Here is a 22,619-nt window from a genome sequence, read left to right as displayed (position 1 = left end):
GAAACTAGACTCATATATCTTTCTTTTGATATATTGATTGAAAGATTTGGAGTCCAAAGACCTGCCCAGTTATCTGTTGAATCTGACCTTATGAATTCTGCCAAACAGAGATTTTGTTCTCCGACCCTTGTTTACCAAATTATTTGTAACTCTCTGTTGGATAGTTCAATTCAAATGAAGCTTATTTTATCCGAAAGTAGAATGAAATATCTTTCCAATGATATATTTCTGAGTAAATTGGAGCACGATTGATAGTTTGAATCATTTATTCAATGTGCCTCTTGAATTCTACCAGAAATCGAGTTTTGGTCGATTTCGCATATTCTAGTTTCATTCCTTTGGAAATTGATATTCTTTAGCTTTCTTATTCAATTGAGCTTTATATTACTGCTTTGAATTCTTGTATGCTCTTGTCCTTAAAATTATTTACATTCTTGAAAACTATTGTGTAACGGTTATGCTATATCGTATTGACTCATATAGGCACATGTATATCCCATTATTCCGCATTTGCTTTCGATATGTGCCAATTCTAGTTTTATTCCTTTGGACATTGAATTCATGTAACCTTCTTATTTGAATTGAGTTATATGTGATTGTTTGGAATCCTTGAATGCTCTGGCTTTCATTTCCTTTCAAATATGAATACAATTGTGAAAGATTATTGCTTACTTCGTATTGACTCATAAAGGCACATGTATGTTTTGTTGTTTCGCATGTGCTTCCGATATGTGATATTCATTGTTCATACTATCCTTTTGTACTCTGGTGTTTGTGGGATATTGTGAACCTTTGCCAGAAATGGTGAAAGGAGTTATGCATAGAGCCTGTGATGCTCTGCCGGCCCTTATGACTTCACTCAAACGTAGGTGGATGGAGCTCCCAAACGTCCGAGACTTATGTTTGGTGGTCATTCAGAAATGGATGTACCATATTATGTTATGGTCCCACTTCACCTTATGTATGTTTAATTTGGTATCCAGAGCTTTGGTTATGTGTTTCTATACATGCTTTGGATAAGAATGAAATGAATGCAACGTCAATTCGACGTTTGAGCTTCTGTTTCGTATTCGTTCTTTGAAATGCTCCGAAATGGTCCATACACCATTGATATGTTCCGAAAAGTTTCATTTATCATTGATATGCTCCGAAACATTTCATACGCCTTTGATACGCTCAGAAATGTTTCATTTGCTATTGTTATGCTTCGAAATGTTCCATATGTAGTTGATAAGCTCTGGAACATTTCTTACGCTATTGATATACTCCAATTACTCTATGCTCCATTTGTTATGAACCAAATATGTTTTGAATGACATAACACATATGATTTTGTATCTAATGAGATGGTATCCTTGAGAATTCTTGTATTCTGCCTTGCATTATGATATCTTACTTGTTTGAAATCGTTCCTTTTGTTCTGAATATGCTTTGTCACTTGCTGAGCTATTTTTAACACACTCCGTTGTTATATAAATCTTTCAGGTCAAGTTGTCACTCTTTGAGATGTTTTGAATTGGGCTGAGGTAGTGGAGAGCTATTCAGAATTATAGGCAAGTCTTGTTGGTTATTATGTTATTGTTGTATAAGCATAGTTTGTATGTAATGAAATATTGTCGATGAATCAAAATGGATATACTGTGTAAAAGTGTTAGAAGATCACTCTTATTTGGAATTTCGGAATGTTAAGTCTAGTTTATAATGATATGAACTTATGGTGAATAGTTGGAGTTCTGATTGTATAATTTATTTAGCTTGTGGATTTATAAATGTTGTTCATGTTTGTCAAGTTGGCTTGGGTTGCTATAAATGTGAATTATCGAGTGATGTGATATATGATTATAAACTGCACAGGTTTTATAGATGTGAATTTAATAGAATATTTTTCAGTATCCTCAAATGTTAGTTTGGATCCTGAATTGGTTTATGATGAAAATTTTAATATCATCGATATTTTTTAGGGGCGTGACAGAGGTGGTATCAGAGCATGGTTTGAGGATTATTAAAATATTTGATATGTTGACGTACAAAATATATTGAGGTCTAATGAACTATAGTGATTGGTGGAAATTTTCTTTGATGCATTTTAGGAATCTAGGATGATGAGGACATTTGGTCCTCCTATTTCATTTGTTTCTGATTAATTAAGGGGATGAAAGGGTTGATCGAAGATACTAAATCAGAGTAGCGCAATGAAAGCATGTTAGACCTAATTTCATTGGTGGTAGAAAAATAGATGATGTAAACGGAGATGATATATGATGTACAAAATTGTTCTGATGATTAAAAGATTTCTTTTGCCACGTTATATTGGAAGTAAAGACTTATTATTGATGGGAATAATGAAAAGAATTTCTAGAGATCAAAGGACAAGAATAGCTAGGATTAGTTTACAAATAAAAATATGATTGGAAATGAATCAGAAAGTGATAACAAGAGGGTCAAGACATTTAGATTTTAAAACGGAAGTCACCACACAAGACTCAATCATGTGTAAATTACAAGTTAAATTCTGAAACAAGTTTATATTTGTGGGTGACTAGAGTCTATTTTGCTTATGGAAAGTTGGATCATAAAATAAAAGACTACTCTTTGAACAAGAAGAAAGAGTTAGTACCTCCTAAATCATCAGCCCATGTTAGAGTGTATGCTATCACTGAATATGATTCTAAAACTTCTAAATTAGTGGTCGAAGGTATTATTTATGTTTATGAAAGAATGCAAATATTTGTTTGACTATGGGTCTCATCTATGATTTGATTCGTAATATTTTGCTTATCATTTGGTATTCAACCTAGACCACTACTTCTCGGTTGGTTCCAGCAAAACTTCTGACAAACGTCTAGACTTTCGACAAACTCTCAAACTCCCAACGAAATCGCGTTCTTGACTCTGGGACTTCATTTTGCTTTATGCCTTGCTATCGTAGTTAATCCTGCACATTTGTCCAGCATGGCATTGGTCCATTGACGCTTTGTCCAATTCTTCAACGTGTCATCCTCTCTTGCAGCCTATTGCCCAATCGGTCAGTTGACCTTCGCAACTCTAATATCCTTGGCACAATATCCGCTCTTCTTGGCCCGATGCCCGAATCCATGGCCCGAAGCCTTCTGTCGATACGTCGACCGATCCTCCGGCCTGACGTCCAATCTTCTGACACGTTTTCCTTCTACCCAACATGATTCTTCTTGCTTTAATTGTCTCTCCTAATCGAAGCATCTTACGTCACTCAAAACACATATTAAATCATAAACACTTATCAATTGATTTCATCATCAAAATCCGAGATTCAACAGATTACATATATTGGAAGACTAGAATGAGGATCTTCCTAATTTCAATGGATTTTGAATTATGGAATATTGTAGAAGATGAGTTTCAAAAGTCTTTTCTTCCAATGAACGATTGGAATGAGTTGAAAAAGAAGACTTTCACTTTAAACACAAAGGCTATGAATGCCTTTTTTTGTGCCTTAGATAAAAACAAGTTTAATCGTATGTCCATTTGTGAAACTGCTTTTGATATTTGGCACGCACTCAAAGTGACTCATGAAGACACTAGTAGAGTGAAGGAATACAAAATTAATCTTTTAGTGCATACTTATGAGTTGTTTCGAATGAAACCGAGTGAGACCATTGGAGACATGTACACTTGATTTACGGATATCGTCAATGGTCTAAAAGGACTTGGTAAAGGTTTCTCGCATTTTAAACTTGTTAATAAAATTTTAAGATCCCTTCCAAAGAGTTGGGACCCTAAAGTCACGGTCATTCAAGAGGCCAAAGACCTAAATAATTTTCCTCTCGAAGAACTAATTGGATCACTAATGACCTATGAGATGACTTGTAAAACTCATGAAGAACTTGAGGACACCCTTCCAAAGAACAGGAAGGATATGACACTAAAAACCCAAGAAGATCACTTAAAAGAAAACTCAAGTGATAAGGACCTTGATGAAGACTTGGCACTCTTAACAAGAAAATTTAAAAAATTTATAAAAATGAATAAATTCAAAAATGACACTAAAAATAAATTTGAACCCAAGAAAGATCAAGTAATATGCTATGAATGCAAGAAGCCGGGACATTACAAGAGCGAATGTCCCCTAGCCAAGAAGAGACAACCAAAGAAGAAGACTCTTAAAGCAACATGGGATGATTCAAGTGCATCCGAAGAATTGGAGCCAACCAACACCAAGCAAGTTACTCACTATGCACTAATGGCTATTGGAGATGAGGTAATAAGTTCATTTGATGTAAATTTATCGTTTGATGAACTATTAAATGATTTTCATGATTTATTTGATGAATACAAATCAATTAATAAAAAATATCAATTGTTAAAAAAGGAGCATGATTTTCTTGTTAGTGATTACAATAGATTAAAGGTTGAGCATAATAATAGTTTAACTCCTTGCATGAAATGTAATGAATTAGAAATACTTAAAAAGGAAAACTTGCTACTCAAAGAAACCTTAGAAAAATTTGAGATTGGTAGCAAGTCTTTGAACATGATCCTTGCCAACAAGGGTCACGTTTATAGGAGAGGTGGAATCGGATTTAAGAGTAACTCTCACCAAAATTCAACCACCTTTGTTAAAGGCCCGCCCTTGCATATTTCACCTCACACCAAATGCAACTTTTTTTGCAAACTCGGACATATTACCTATAAATGTTCACTTAAAAGATGTAGTCCACATAGATTGATTTGGGTTCCTAAAAGAACTTCAAATAACTCAATACAATATGATAAGATATGTAGATCGATTTTTGATCGATTTTTGAGACACTCAAGGTCGAATAGGTACATTTTTTTGTAGAAAAATATATCATCACAAGCTAGGAGCAAAAGATGGTACCTTGATAGTGGATGCTCAAGGCATATAACCGGAGATCCATCTCAATTCTTCAAGCTCACTAACCTAAACGAAGGATATGTCACCTTCGGAGACAACAAAAATGGTAAAATCATTAGCAAAGGAACTATAGGTAACAAATCCAACCTCTTTATTGAAGATATGTTGTTGGTTGATGGCTTAAACCATAACCTCTTGAGCATTAGTCAATTGTGTGATAAAGGATATACTGTTAAATTTGAATCTAATACTTGCATTATTGAAAAATTATACAAAAACACATCTATGATTGCACTAAAATAAAATAACATATACACTATTGATATTAATTATCTTTAAAATGAAATGTATTTTTTGGTTTTGAATGACGATGCTTGGCTTTGGCATAGGAGATTAGGTTATGCTAGCATGAAACTAATCTCTCAAATCTCGTCTAAAGAACTTGTGAGAGGAATTCCTCATATTAAGTTTGTTAAAGACAATGTGTGTGATCCATGTCAACTAGGAAAACAAATAAAAGGTAGTTACAAATAAAAAATTCAAATAAGCACCTCTATACCACTACAATTGATCCATATGGACTTGTTTGGACCAATTGCTACATCTAGCCTAGGAGGTAGCAAATATGCTTTTGTTATTGTTGACGATTATAGTAAATATACATAGACTTACTTCTTAGAACACAAAAATGATTACTTTAGGTATTTCTCTAAATTTTGTAACCTTGTTCAAAATAAAAAAAGGTTTCATTATTTCGTCAATTCGAAGTGATCACGGTGGTGAATTTCAAAATCGTAATTTTCAAGAACTTTATGAATCTAATTGAGTAGTGAATTTCAGAATCGTAATTTTCTTTACTCCAAGAAATCCTCAATAAAATAGAGTAGTAGAAAAAAAAGAATAGAAACCTACAAGAAATGGCTAGCACCATGTTAAACGAACATAGCCTACCCAAATATTTTTGGGCCGAAGCCATAAATACGACATGCTATGTTATGAATAAGGTTCTAGTAAGACCATTACTTTCCAAAACTCCTTATGAGTTGTGTAACAAAAAAAAGCCCAACGTTTCATACTTTAAAATTTTCGGGTGTAAATATTTTATTTTGAATGAAAAAGATTCCTTAGGAAAGTTTGATGCAAAATCTGATGAGGGAATTTTTCTTGTTTATTCTTCTATTTCAAAGGCTTTTCGAATCTTCAATAAAAGAACTTTAGTTATAGAAGAATATATTCGTATTGTTTTTAATGAAATTTCCGAAGTTAAGAAAAATGATTTTGATGATGATCTTAAATTTAATTATTTGAATTTAAATGAATCCCTTTTTCCATCTAGCAACTTGGATGCATCTTCTTTCGAACCTTCTTTACCGAAGGAATGGAAGTATATAGATGCTCATCCTAAGGAGCTAATTATAGGAGACACATCGAAAGGGATTCAAACTCATTTTTTTTCTTAAAACTTTTTGTGTCAACGCTGCATTTCTCTCCCAGATTGAACCTAAATGCATTGACGAAGCCATAAAAGACGAATAATGGGTCATCACAATGCAAGAAGAATTGAATTAATTTGAGAGAAATGAAGTGTGGAAGCTTGTTCCAAGGCCAAATGACCATTTAGTTATTAGTACTAAATAGGTCCTTAGAAACAAGCAAGATGAATTTGGTATCATAATTAGAAACAAAGCTAGATTAGTGGCCAAGGGTTTTAACCAAGAAGAATATATCGATTATGAAGAAATCTTTACTCCTGTGGCACGATTAGAAGTCACAAGGATGCTCATTGCCTATCTATGCTAGTAGTAATGATTTTAAGTTATTTCAAATGAATGTTAAAAGTGCTTTTCTTAATGGCTTTATCTCCGAAGAAGTTTATGTTGAACAACCTCCCGGATTTGAGAATGATAATTTTCCTAATCATGTGTTTAAATTGACTAAAGCTCTCTCTATGAATTGAAATAAGCCCCAAGGGCTTAGTTTGAGAGACTTAGCTCATTTCTAATTCATAAAATTTCTCTAAAGGCAAGGTCGATACTATATTATTTATTAAAATTTTTAAAAATAATTTTCTTATTATTCAAATTTATATTGATGATATTATTTTTGGTTCTACAAATAAATTCTTATGTGAATCATTTGCCAAAAGCAGGAGTCTAGAATTTGAAATAAGCCTAATGGGGGAACTAACCATTTTTTTAGGCTTACAAATTAAACAACTTAGCAATAGTATTTTTCTTAATTAAATAAAATATGCTTTAGACTTTCTAAAAAGATTTAACATGGATAGTTCAAAGGCTATAAACACTCTTATGAGTATCTCCACTAAGTTAGACATTGACGAAAGTGGAGAAAGCTTTGATCAAAAAGCTTATAGGAGTATGATAGGTAGTTTGCTTTACCTCACCACAACTAGACCGGACATCATGTTTAACGTAGGACTCTGTGCTAGATTTCAATCTAACCCTAAGCAATCTCATTTAAAAGCTATTAAAGGGATATTTAGATACCTAAAAGGAACTCCTAAACTAGGATTATGGTATCCTAAATCTAAGAATTTTTAATTGCTTGGTTATGCTGATGCGGATTTTGCTGGATGTAGTTTAGATAGAAAAAGAATATCAGGAACGTGTCAATTTCTAGGACACGCACTTGCTTCTTGGTCTTCCAAGAAAAAAAAATTGGTTGCATTATCTACAACCGAAGCTGAGTACATAGCTGCAGGTGCATGCTGTGCTCAAGTTATATAGATGAAAAACACTTTAAAGGATTATGGAATTGACCTAAAAAACATACCTATAAAGTGTGATAGCACTAGTGCAATATGCTTAGCAAAAAATCCTATTAAAAAATCTAGAACTAAACACATTGATATTAGGCATCACTTCATACGAGATCTTGTTAATAATTATGATGTAATATTAGAGTTTATTGATACGAAACATCAATTAGCCGATATCTTTACAAAACCCTTAAATGAAGAACAATTTGATTTCATTAGAAGGGAATTAGGGATGTTAAACTGTTTGAATGCATGAATTTGTTAAATTTTCGTTTTCGGACTTTCTTGATCACTCACTTAAATCATAATCTTATAGTGTGTGCAATGAGCCATATGCATTTTTTCCATATGAGTTTTTACGATGTTTGCGTACAAATGATGAATCATGAACTTACGATATACATTTTACAATACGAGTTTAATATAATATTTGAGTATGGTATATATTTTATACGATGAATCATGAACGTACAATCTTCAATACGAATTTTCTTTTCTTATGATGCGAATTTTATATGATAAGGTTGTGTGGTTCATAACAATAAATAACTTGCATGATAAGGTTGTGTGGTTACATGCGAATTGATATCACCCCCCTCCCCCACACAACTATGTGAGCAGTGCTCACTACCTATATGCAGTGGCACCGCCCAGTTGGCAGTAGCACCGCTAGTTGTCACAGGTGGTAGGCGATAGCATCGCCCAGCTGGTGGTAGCACCGTCAGTTGTCACGGGTGGTAGGCAGTAGCACTGCCCAACTAGCAGTGCCATCGGCCACAAGCTGCCCCTTATAAACCCCAAGTTAGGGTCGGTGGTAAATCCGACCCCAACACATTCTACACTACTCTAAACAGCACCAAATCTCTTGCTCTCCCTCTAACTACTCCAAAATACCCATCTCCCACTGAATCAAGGATCAATCTCCGACATCCTTTTGAAGATCACTAGAAGAAAAACAAAAAACCTACTAAGGTAATCTCTACAGCAAATTGATTCTCCTTTGTATTACTTATTCTTGCTCCTTATTTGCCTTTATTATTGTAGCCTCAATGGGTTCTAGAAGATCCTATAGGGACAAAGGGAAGAGGAGATTAGATGAAAATTATGACTCCCTACTTTTCGATTCTAATCAACATGCCCTAAAATTTTCTTCCATTAAGTCTAGACATGATCATAAGGGTAAATATGTTGATTTAGTTGAATTAAGTGATTTAGAATATATTCAATAGTTTGCTAATCTATACATTCTCCCAATCCTTCAAATAAGTGAACCTATCTACCCTAGACTTGTTAGGCTATTTTATAACAATCTATATGTACATGAAAATGAAAGGGTATCTACCTATCTATTAGGACATCATATACCCATTATGAACAGAACAATTTGTAACATCATAGGAATTCAGGTAAAAGAAAGAGGGTGTTATTTTAGAGGACAATGGGATGAAGAAATAGTTGGGACTACTTACGTGCCTTAGGAATAATTTTTGGTAATCCTAACTTAATGATTCTTCAAAAAAACTACGAACATTTACTACCTTTAAGCATCAAAATACTTCATCACATCTTGATAAGTATCATTCTCTCAAAACAATATCATCATGATGAAGTAAGTCAAATGAAATTAGGTACCATGTATTGGATTAGGAAGGGATATAACAATTGTTTTGGTTATCTAATCCAATAAAACATGATTGAACTATCAAAAAGGGACATGATGCTTCCCTATGGTGGCTTAATCACAAGACTACTCTATGCCTATGATATTGCTATTCCACCCGATGAAGAAATTATAAAACTAGATAGATTTAGTATTATAAATAAAAACCTACTTCGATAGTTGAGATGTACATTTAGAAATGGTATATGACTAGACTGCCTAGAAGGACTGATCCCCTCCAACCTGAACTAGTCCCTTTGAGAAATCACCTCCAGTAGAGCAAGTACCTCCCTCATCTATCGACGACATAGGGACTTGGATGGATCATTTTGAACAACGATAAGATCAACTTGAACAATGCCAAGATCAAATCTTAACTGAGTTGCAGCAAATTCATCAACAATTTAATACTTTGTTTAGACATTTGAACTTTCCACCACTTGAATAAGCTATGTATGTATTTGAGGAGAAGTGGATACAATTCCTCTTTGTTATGTTATAATAATATGTTGTTTACCTTAATGTTGTAAACTTAAAATGCGATTGCAATGCTGTGCTTTGATGCCTAAAATGCTACTTACTTTGATAGTAAAATTCTGCGCTAACTACCTTAATGGTTAAATTATGAGCTTACTTTAATGAATATATCACTCAGGAATTAAACTTGATATATCTTTTGAATGGATAAATTCCTTGATACATTTAATTGTTGGTATCTATGACTTGATGTATTATGATCATTTGCGGAGTTAGGAATGTTAATTTGTTCGAATGCATGAATTTGATGTATATCTTTTCCGGACTATCTTTCACTTAATGTATTCAAGAATGGAGCTTTCATGAGTCTATGCCAAATCAAGTTTCTTTCATATCTTTGCTCCATAATTTAATGATTTTTTATACATAGAATTAATTGACAAATGCATCTCTCATGGGTTTCTCTCTGGTGAATTTTTAATGAGAAATCGATTTGATGTGATCATTCATGAAATTTCTTTTATTGGAATTTCTTTTATCCTTCATACGATGATTCTTTCACATGAATTCTTTTTTAATTAAGGAATATTTTTTATGAATTTTTAGTATAAGATGAACACTTGCAAGAGTGAGGATTTGATTTCACATGAATATCTTGATCCTTGTGAAAATTGAAGCATGATTTAATGAAACTCTTTTATCGTTTTTGACTTGATTCAAATCAATTCACAAAGTTGGTTCTCAATGGATTTTCCTCCTTACTTTCCTTCTTCATGCAAAGTTTTGATGAAAAATAAAAAGTGAGAAGTTGATGGAAGCCATCTTTTTAAATGTTTATAACTTTTAATTTGAGAACTTTTGAATGATATCATTTCATGAATGCTTGAAATATGATTGGTATCGTCAAATACAAATTGAAATGTGGAATGAATTTTTATCACTTGCATTGTTGAACCGTTCTCATTTTTGTTGATGACAAAGGGAGAGAAATAATATCAAAATGTGATAAATTGATGACAAATATATGTAATGTATTTCATCATATATATTTGAAATGTTTGCTTGATAAATTTTCTTCATTATAATAAGATATTTAGAGCTTAACTTGCTATTTTACAATTGATATCTTGTCATAGAATGATGAATTGCTATCTTTGTCATCTTTCATATTTGAAATATCATACTTGAAAATGGATCTCAAGCTTTGACATCATTTTCAGAATATTAGATCATGATAGTAACCATGATGTGCATATTGATAAGTTTAAATGAATCTAACTTATCAGTTTGATACTTAATTCAAAGGCTTTGAATTCAAGAGTTTCTTTTCTCAAGTATGACATATAAATAGGGGGAGTTAAGGTTAACTCCGTCATCAATTGATTGTCATCATCAAAAAGGGGGAGATTATTGAATCTCGGATTTTGATTATGAAGTCAATTATAATTTGTTTGATCTAATCTATATGTTGAGAAAAGTGTGCAGGATTAACTACGATAACAGTAAGACATAAAGTAGGTGTTGTGCCGGAGTCAAATTTATTTCATATCGTAGTTAATCCTACACACTTTTCTCAATATATAGATTCGATCAAACAACTTACAAGACTTCATCATCAAAATTCAAGATTCAACAATCTCTCCCTTTTTGATGATGACAATCAATTGATGGGAGTTAACCTTAACTCCCCCTATCTATATGTCATACTTAAGAAAAGGCATTCTTGAATTCAAGGCCTTTGAATTCAAGAAACATATTGATAAGTTAAGTTCATTTAAACTTATCAATACACACATCATGATTCCTATCATGATCTAACATTCTCAAAATGACGTCAAGGCATGACATCCAATTTCAAGTTTTGATATTTTAAATATGAAGGATGACAAACATAGCAATTCATCATTCTATGGCAAGATATCAATTATAAAATTACAAGTTAAGCTCTAGATATCTTATCATAAAGAAGGAAATTTATCAAGCAAACATTTCAAGTATATATGATGAAATACATTGCATATATTTATCATCAATTTACCACATTTTGGTATTATTTCTCCCCTTTTGTCATCAACAAAAAGGAGAACAATTCAACAATTCAAGTGTGGTAGAAATTAATGCCATATTTCAACTTGTAAAAATTCTTACTAATTATATTTCAAGCATTCATGACATGGTATTAGTCAAAAGTTCTCAACATTAATAGTTATAAACATTAAAGAGATAGCTTCCTTCAACTTCTCCCCTTTTATTTTTCATTAAAACTTCACATGAAGAAGGAAAGTAAGGAAGAAATCCATTGAGAACCAACTTTGTGAAATGATTTGAATCAAATCAAAAATGATAAAAGAGTTTCATTTAATTATGCTTCAACAAAAAGAGTTTCAATTCGACCCAATTCAGCCCTGTTAAGGGTCTAATTGGCCTATAATTAAGTTAGTGGGATTGCCTCACAATCCTAACTTAATTTACGCTCTAACTACAATAATTAAGACATAATTTACAGTGCTTCTTGTTCCGGTGCGTCAATTGCTCTTTTAGCGAACATATGATGAACTCTTGGCAATGTTCCGATGGACTTCTGGTAAGCTCCTAGACTTTACAACGATCTTCTTGGTGAGTTCTGACGAGCTTCTATGGCAAGTTCCTGGACTTCTCGATTGGTTCCCGTAGAACTTCCGACGAACGTCCGGACTTCCATCGAACTCTCGAACTCCCAATAAGATCTCGATCTTGACTCTAGTACAACACTTGCTTTATGTCTTACTGTCATCGTAGTTAATCCTGCACACTTTTCTCAATATATAGATTAGATCAAACAACTTAAAATTCGAGATTCAATAGTTCCGGTGCGTCAATTGCTCTTCCGGCGAGCTTCCGGAGTACTTCTGACAAACATCCAATGAACTCTCGGCAATGCTTTGGCGGAGTCCCAACAAGCTCTTGGACTTTACGACAATCTTCTTGGCAAGTTTCGACAAGCTTCTTTGGCAAGCTCCTAGACTTTCTCGGTTGGTTCCGGCAGAACTTCCGACGAACGTCCGGACTTCCGACGAACTCTCGAACTCCCAACGTGATCTCGATCTTGACTCCGGCACAACACCTGCTTTATGTCTTATTGCTATCGTAGTTAATCCTGCATACTTTTCTCAACATATAGATTAGATCAAACAAATTATAATTGACTTCATCATTAAAATCCGAGATTCAAAAGATGTAGGTCACATTGATCGAACCACTCTAAATTCTGGTTTGCTTTTCATTTGTGTAATTTTTATTACTGCAAATCTCCTTAATCTTCTCTTGCACTTTTACAAAAGCTTTCAAGTTTAACTTCTCTCCGAAACAAATTGAATCGAAATTATTTTCGTCGGAATTAGTTTTAATCAAAACGAATATTTTTCTGAAATCGAGAAAGTTTTTCGCTACACTAATTTACCCCCCCCCCCCCCCCCCCTTTTTAATGCCACTATTGATCCTAACAAACATAACCTCGAGAGACTCGACCAATCACACTAAGCTCGTAAAGGTAGGCAACTCATACCAACCATAACTCTTTATAATTCTCGTCATGTTCGGCCTCTAAACTACCATGGCCTCGAGAGACTCAACCAACTACTATGAAGTTCGGTTGATAGAACCTTGAATTCAAGGTGAATTCAAGTCGTTGCAAATTTCAACATGAATATTTACAATACATCATCATACATAACATGATCATACTTCTCCCCCTTTGTGATCAACAAAAATGAGAAGTTACAACTATCAAGTATTTGAGATATAAGTTCAAATCATTGCATGAAAAACATAATATCAAGTTTTATCATCATGCAATTTGTAAGCTAGTAAATTTAGCGAGTGTTACATCTTGCAAGCTATCAAGTTTTAGATAAACAAGGCAGTAAGATAGCAAGTTTACAACATACAAGCTAGCAAAAATTTCGAAAGCAAATGCAAGATAGCTTTCTTGTTGAAGTGTGTAAGCTAGCGATTCTTGCTTCCTATTGCAATGTGCAAGTTGCAAGTTTTGCTTCTTGAGATTGGCAAGATAGTGATGTTCAAGATAGCATGTTCTTTCTTCTCTTTTGAGAAGTGTCATTTTTGCTTTCTTTGCAAAGTGCAAGCTAGCAAAATTTTACATTATTTTACAACAATCAAGCTAGCAATTTGGCAAGTGTTACTTCTCTTTGAAGTATGAAAGCTAGCAAGTTTTTGAAAAATAATGCAAGATAATAAGGTAGCAAGATACAATGTTTTACATGAAGCAAACTACATGAAGTACATTTGCATCTTCTCTTTAGATGTGCAAGCATGCAAGCAAGTTTTTGCATCTTCTTGACTTGTGCAAGTAAGTAAATTTGCTTTCTAGCAAGTTTTGCTCCCCCTTTGTCATTATCAAAAAAAAGGGAAGAATACAATTTTATATCTCTTTATCCCTTTACATCAATTTCTAAATCATGACAAAGGTAAGTATCGATCTTATTTGTGCATCCTTATATTTTCAAATTAAAACATGAACAATTTCTAAATCATGACAAAGGTAAGTATCGAACAGGGGCGGTACCACCGCAAGCAGTATTGCTATGAGCGGTACCACTACTGGCAGCATTGCTGTCGGTGGTATCATCACCCAGGAATCTTGGGTTGTTGTTCCCCAGTCAGCACCCTGGTTAGGCCTTGAATCCGGCCCAAACCAATCCAGCTTCGGTCCAAGTTTGCCCCTAACAGAGTTGATGGGATTAGGTCCCAATCCCAACTCTAATTATATGCTAACTATGATTCCTAAGACATTCTAAGCAAGATAAGTCTGATTTCTTCTAGTGAGCTTCCAGCGATCTTTCTGGTGAACTTCCGACGATCTCTCGGCAATGTTCCGGCAGACTTCTGGCAAGCTCTTGGACTTCACGATGATCTTCTTGATGAGTTCCGACAAGCTTCTTTGGCAAGCTCTTGGACTTCTCGGTTGGTTCCGGCAAAACTTCCGATGAACGTCCGGACTTCCGACGAACTCTCGAACTCCCAACGAAATTGCGTTCTTGACTTCGGGACTTCATTTTGTTTTATGCCTTGCTATCGTAGTTAATCCTGCACATACAAAAATACACTTCGATCTAGACAAATATTACTAAACATGAATCATGTTGTCCGGCATATCATTGGTCCATCGACGCTTCGTCTGATTCTTCAGTGCATCGTTCTCTCTTGCGGCCTATTGCCCAATCGACCAGTTGACCTCCGCAACTCTGATATCCTTGGCGCAATTTCCGCTCTTCCTGGCCCGGTGCTCAAATCCATGGCCCAGGCCCTTCTTGATATACCTTTAATAGACAATATAAAGAGAAGAGATATTTATCATGTTAACCGATGCTCCCTTTGTATGCAATAGGAAGAAACTATTAACCACCTCTATTTTGCTTGTGACTATACCAAATGGATATGGAAGGAGATTCTTCAGCGATTTGAACTCAATAGGCTACTATAGCCAAATTTGCATCAAGAATTAGGTGATCTCATGCAATATTTCTTAAGAAAATGACCTCTTACATAATTAGCAAAGGTTACGTTCAGATGTGTTATTTGGTGGATCTAGAAGAAGAGATATAGTAGAATCTTTGAATGTCAATGCACAAACAATGCTCAGCTCTTGATAGAGATTATTAGAGACTCAAGATCATGTATGGAGCATGATCTCAAAATGAAGCACTTTACACGAAGAGAGAAAGATACTTTTATCAAATTTAATTTTGCTATTAGCTAAAGATCTTAGGAATGATGTTGAAGAATTATGTGTATCCCGTAATTATCTGCTTTAATAATGTGCTATACTCATAGGTAGTCTTGGCATGTTTGGACATTACATTTTATTTGTTGGCTACAATTAGGAGTCCTAGTCTACAACATGTGTAGTCATGATTACCGTATATGTACTCTATGAGTTATCAAACTTATTATATGGCTTGTATTTGTAGAAACTTTACACTTAATAAATTTACTTTTAATTATAAAAAAAAGATCTTGTGAATTATGTTGAAGAATTGTATGTATCCCATAGTTATCTGCTTTAATAATGTGTTATACCCACAAGTAATCTTGGTATATCTGGACATTATATTTTATTTGTTGGCTATAATTAGGAGTTATAGTCTACAGCATGTGTAGTCATGACTACCGCATGTGTACTCTATGAGTTATCAGACTTAGTTTATGGCTTGTATAGACAAAGCTATTTATAGAAACTTTACACTTAATCAATTTACTTTTACTTTTTTTTTTGTAAGTTAAAGTAAATTAATTAAGTGTGAAGTTTGTACAAATAGCTTTGTCTATACAAGCCATAGATTAAAGCCTGATATCTCATAGAGTAGTCTAGGATAGTGAGGTAGAATGGTCTCACTCCATAAACTTAACTCCTAGAGTAGTCAAACAAAGAGATAGTCATGACTACACATGCTGTCGACTATGACTCCTAACTGTAGCCAACAAATAAAGTGTAGTCATGACTACAAATGCTGTAGACTATGACTCCTAACTGTAGCCAACAAATAAAATGTAATGTTCAGATATGCCAAGACTATCTGTGGGTACAACACATTATTAAAGCAGATAACTTCGGGATACATACAATTCTTCAGTGTCATTCCAAAGATCTTTAACTAATAGGAAAATTGAATCTGATAAAAATATCTTTCTCTCTACGTGTAAAGTGCTCCATTTTGAGATCGTACTCTATACATTATCTTGAATCTCTAATAATATCTGTCAAAAGCTAAGCATTGCTTGTGTGTCGATACTCAAAGATTCTACTACATCTCTCCTTCCACATCCACTAAATAACGCATCTGAAAGTAACTTTTGCTAATTGTGTAAGAGGCCCTTTTTCTTAGAAACATTACATGAGTTCGCCAAATTCTTGATGCAAGTTTGGCTACGGTAGCCTATTGAGTTCAAATCACCGAAGAATCTCCTTCCATATCCATTTAATATAGTCACAAGCAAAATAGAGGCGGTCAATAGTTTCTTCTTGTTACATACAAAGGGAGCATCGATTAACATGATAAATACCTCTTCTCTTCATATTATCTATTGTAGGTAGTTTATCAAGAAGGGCCTACTATGTGCATAAAGAATGTCTTTGTGATCCCAGTCGATCCCATGTCCAACTGCTTGGGATCCACTTGTTGTTCCTTTGCTTGATTTGATTCTATGCTGATGTGGTACTAAATTTACCATTATCATGAGGCCAAATAAACATATCTGAAGAGTTGATCCTGATTGGAATAGCCGTGATAGTCGACCAAAGTGATAACATTTCAAGAGAAATAGGATTAGGAGGCACTAGGTACTATTAACAATGATCTCGAAACCCTTCCAATCTTTGGGAGCCCCAAGGTCTTTTCGTATTCTATCACCATATAATTGAAATATACTCTTCCTATTCACCCAAGGATCGTACCACATATTAGTACTAGTTCCGAAAGAGATTACATTAGAAATGTGTTTGATTAGTCAATTCCTTACCTTCAAAATTCCTTTCAAAGCTGCAGAGTGATATGTTCTTGCTAAAACTTCCCAAATTGATTCCTTGGTAAGATACCTAGCTGAAACCCATTGTGTCCATAAGAAACAATTGTTTTGCAAAAGATCCCATAATTACTATACCAAACATGTTTTATTCTAATCTTTAGTATTTCTTAGGTTCAGCCCCCCTTCATCTTTCGGTTTACAAATACTGTCCCAATTTACCATATGTATTATCTTACCATTTGTGTCATTCCAAAAGAAGTTCATAAATAACCGTTCAATATCCTAGAGAAGTCCAACAGGCAGAAGAAGTGCACTAGACCAATAAATAGAGTAAGAATATAACACCGAACGAATGAGTTCAAATCATCCTGTTTTTGAAAGAACCTATTTTTCCAGTGTGACAAAACAATAGTTTTGGCATGGAGTGTGACGGTTTGCAGATACTCTCTCAATTTACCATATGTATTGTTTTACCATTTGTGTCATTTTAGAATAAGTTCATAAATAATCGTTCATCGTTCAAAAGAAGTCCAACAGGTAGAAGAAATACACTAGACCAATAAATAAAGTAAGAATATAACACCGAATGGATGAGTTCAAATCGTCGTGCTTTTAAAAGAAGCTTATTTTTCCAGTGTGACAAAGCAATAGTTTTGGCATGAGTGTGGTAGAACATGAGAATCATGTCATTACTGAGCTAACGTTTACGACAAAACTAAAGTTCGGGATTTCAATGACCGCCATGCTGCCTCCCTCAACATCTGCAACACTTGTCGCACCTTCTCCAGCGCTGCGATCATCACCTATGACAGCGTGACCACTACCTCCACATAACTCTTCTCCGCTTGTGCCACCACGAACTTCGACGCGAAGACTAGGTCCATGATGTATCGCCGCTCCTCGATCCCCTTTGACATCATCATGTTGATGTACTCGTAGCTACCGACCACAAATTCTAAGTGCGCTCCCGCCTCACCTTGCACACAACCTGGCATCGTAACCCATCTCCCGCAACTGCATCTCATGGCCACATGGCGGAACCGAGAGCGATCGCTCGGCCTCAACACTATGAGGGCCTCCACAACCTCAGAGGTAGAAGGGATCGCCCTTCCTCCAACCACGAATCAAGTCACCAACCGCAGCCATAGCCTATTGTATCCGATGGCCACAATCAAGCTCGTTCGCAATGGCATCGACATCTGCATCCAAGGAAAACACAGATTCATCACAGTCAAAGAAAGCATGAATGAGGCGTGTGGTACTCAAGCACAAGCCCTAAAGCTGGGCTTTAATTTAATGCAGGGTTTTCGCAGGTCCGAGAAGATGATGCTACACCACACGTACGATTATGTTTGGCCCCAGCAGGTTCATGGTTGCGACACCACAACACACGTATGGGTATGTTGGGCCTATGTGGGTAGTGCTCCCCAGGCACCGACAGATGCATCGTTGCGACAATATTCCACACGTCCGATTGTGTTTAGGGCATGCCAGTGATGTGCAGTTTTATTACCTTTTAAGTGCATCAGCTTAAGTGAATTTAGTTAATGCTTTTGATGTCGAGCAAAAGGAGATAGGCGATGTTTCCATCCCTTCGGATGTTGCCTCCACCAAAAAGTCACGACTATTACTATCTAATACACTTTGATTAGTAAAGAATATAATCGTTCATTGATATTTTTATTTTTAATTTAATCAGATAAAGATAAATTTACTTTGCTACAAAATAATAAAAATAAATATTATTATTTCATAATATATTTTAAAAAATATATTTCGAATGATACAATTATCATGAGGTAAATATGACCTAAATATAAATGTATATATTTTATAAACATAAACATATAGATATTACAATAAAAATATCTTATATGTATATATATATATATATATATATATATATATATAATGCCATGAGATAAAAAATATATATAAATATATTACAACATACAATATATATATATATATATATATATAAAATAAAATATGATATAAAAAATTCATGTAAATATTATAACATAAAATGTAAAAATACTAATATGCTATGTCAATCAATATGAGAAAACATATATATTATGACATAAAATATGAAAACATATATATTATAATAACATATGTTTTATGAGTACATATATTTTATAAGATATAGAAATTCTTAAATTTACTATTCTTTCTACATATATGTATAAAAATTTGAAATTATTTTGATATAAAATTTTAACTCTTTATTTTACATATACTATATTATAAAAATATATTTATTAAAAATAATAAAATAAAAAATATCATTAAAAATCGTATATCAATGTTTTCAAAATTTTATACACATGATATGATTCATGCTCACCTAATAAGACTATAAAAACTTATATTTACCAAATAATTACTCACTAAACAATTATTACTATATAATTACTCACTTATAATTACTAAATAACTATTGTAAAGATATAAATCTTAATACTCCATCAAATGATTGAATAAAATATTGAGTACATGCAAAACCATATCAACACAAATAGAGACGATACCTTATGAGCATTTTATATGTATAAATTTTAAATATATTATATTTATAATTTTTAATTAGATATTATAATTATATGGACATCAAAAACATTCTATTCAAGAAAAATCATTTCATTTTATTTAGTAAGTTAACATATCTTAATTTTAAAATTATCTACTTTTCATTGTCCTATTATAAATAAAAATAAGTGATGCCCTTAGGGTATGACTAAAACTAAAAGTGAGGGTGTTACAAATTTTTTTAAGTATATCAAACACTTATATGTAGATTAAGTTCTTTTTTCTGATATTATATGCAACTCAAAGTCATAAATTGTCTTGATTCGTTAAAAATGTTTTTTGAGTAGAAGAAATATTTTTTATTTATAAACCAAAACACGATGTAACAATTTGAACTAATGCAAGTGTAAATGAAAAATTCTTCATTGAGGCTAGTGAGGGACTTTAAAATATTAAAAGAACCAAATTTAAAGGGCTTTTCTAGGAAATATTCCCCATAATTGGAGGCTCTTCAGCATTTGATTTCAAATAATTAGTCAACTTAGAAACTATTTTCAGGTTGATTTCAAGACGAACGAAATGGAGGTTTTACAATACATATACGTACTGAAGATTTGGTTCTCCTACGTTTCGTCCGGGATAATTTTATGCTACCGAGATGTGAAGTATCGTCCACAAAATAACGCATGAGCCACAGGAAAAGCAGCCCAATAATTTTTCGGCCGTCAGTGGTACCTACATTGGCCTGTAACAACACAACCAAATTCGGCCTCGGCCTGACCCACTATCTTAACGGAATATTCTAATTTGGCGAGGCATGTGCATCCAAGACTTACCATAAAAATTTAAATTAAGGATGATTTATTCAAAATAAATCTCCACTTATTTATTTTTACCATCACACGACTCTATTGAGAAATTATCATGAGGCATTTTGTATGAAATTATCCAACGGCGGAGAGGAGAAGACGGGAGAGAAATGCGGGGATGATCTGAAATTGTTCTGAACTCGCTATGGTCATCAGATCTTATCAAGTCTCAACAGATCTTATTAGTCTCAACTTATGCTTCATACCCAACAGGGCGCCCTTGAGATGATATCAAGTGTTTGATGTGGTTGTAAACCAATGTGATATTGATGTGTCGTCTCCACTGATCTCTAACTTTATCGGAATTAAAGTTGAAGAGAAGGTCGATATAAGCCCATTGGCATTCGAAGCAGGCCATTCCCTTATAGAGTTTTTCTGCTTTGCCAAGATGGACTACGTATGCAGATATTACATGTTTCTGATTTCAAATAATTAGTCAACTTAGAAACTATTTTCAGGTTGATTTCAAGACGAACGAAATGGAGGTTTTACAATACATATACGTACTGAAGATTTGGTTCTCATACGTTTCGTCCGGGATAATTTTATGCTACCGAGATGTGAAGTATCGTCCACAAAATAACGCATGAGCCACAGGAAAAGCAGCCCAATAATTTTTCGGCCGTCAGTGGTACCTACATTGGCCTGTAACAACACAACCAAATTCGGCCTCGGCCTGACCCACTATCTTAACGGAATATTCTAATTTGGCGAGGCATGTGCATCCAAGACTTACCATAAAAATTTAAATTAAGGATGATTTATTCAAAATAAATCTCCACTTATTTATTTTTACCATCACACGACTCTATTGAGAAATTATCATGAGGCATTTTGTATGAAATTATCCAACGGCGGAGAGGAGAAGACGGGAGAGAAATGCGGGGATGATCTGAAATTGTTCTGAACTCGCTATGGTCATCAGATCTTATCAAGTCTCAACAGATCTTATTAGTCTCAACTTATGCTTCATACCCAACAGGGCGCCCTTGAGATGATATCAAGTGTTTGATGTGGTTGTAAACCAATGTGATATTGATGTGTCGTCTCCACTGATCTCTAACTTTATCGGAATTAAAGTTGAAGAGAAGGTCGATATAAGCCCATTGGCATTCGAAGCAGGCCATTCCCTTATAGAGTTTTTCTGCTTTGCCAAGATGGACTACGTATGCAGATATTACATGTTTTTGATAAATAATACGATAGAAAAACATTTCATAATTAAGAAAAATGGCGAAATGCGTGAGGATGAGAGATGTTGATGTATCATCATTACTGATCTGCAGCACGATTAGAACTCATGTGCAGAACCGAAACGATGAAGGTTGATATCAGTCCATTAGCATTCAAAGCAAGACATTGCCTCACAAGGCTCTTCCGCTTTGCCAAGATGGACTAGGTACCAAATCGTCATTAACACAGACCACGTGTTAATGGCGATGCCATTAGCTTTGAGAATAAAAAGGATAATTCATGCAAATACTAGTAAAATTTATCTAGTGGGAAAACGGAAGCCAGACCTGATCTTGCACCCAAATCAGAAGACGCTTGAAGTGTCACGAGTTTGCATCTTCCGTCCTATAGAGAAGAAACAAAGCTAGAAAATGCTGAGAAAAGAAAAAAAGGAAGAGAAAAAGTAGGACTAACACAGACCACAGGAGGAAGGGGTCAGGATCCGAAAGCGTCGGCGATCAACCACGGCCCGTTGGGGGCGGTGGAGGCCAAAAGCTGGATAAGACTTGTGGAGACAGGGAAATTTATATGGCGGGATTAGGTTACCGGAAGAGTGAGAGGGCTCAAAACGTACCAACGCCGTCCGATCCACTCGACGCTCCTGATTAAGTGATCATCAAATCGGAGGGTCCAACCTGTGGAGTTTTACTCATCCGACATGGTGGGTATGGTATCGGAGTTCATCCTGGT

The 22,619-nt window shown here is 34.3% G+C and overlaps 1 long non-coding RNA gene across 1 annotated transcript; it reads right to left on the bottom strand.

Moving 5' to 3' along the window:
• Positions 1 to 17,833: 17,833 nt before the first annotated feature.
• LOC103981758 (uncharacterized) lies at positions 17,834 to 22,417 on the bottom strand. The gene is made up of 3 exons (XR_671434.3): positions 22,350 to 22,417; positions 22,217 to 22,274; positions 17,834 to 18,494 (listed from the first exon to the last, which is right to left on the bottom strand). It is a non-coding gene; the product is annotated as an uncharacterized LOC103981758 (long non-coding RNA).
• Positions 22,418 to 22,619: the final 202 nt, after the last annotated feature.

This window comes from Musa acuminata, chromosome BXJ3-4, assembly GCF_036884655.1.
Source record: "Musa acuminata AAA Group cultivar baxijiao chromosome BXJ3-4, Cavendish_Baxijiao_AAA, whole genome shotgun sequence".
In the NCBI taxonomy this organism is placed as follows: domain Eukaryota; kingdom Viridiplantae; phylum Streptophyta; class Magnoliopsida; order Zingiberales; family Musaceae; genus Musa; species Musa acuminata.
This window is presented reverse-complemented; position numbering and strand designations above follow the sequence as displayed.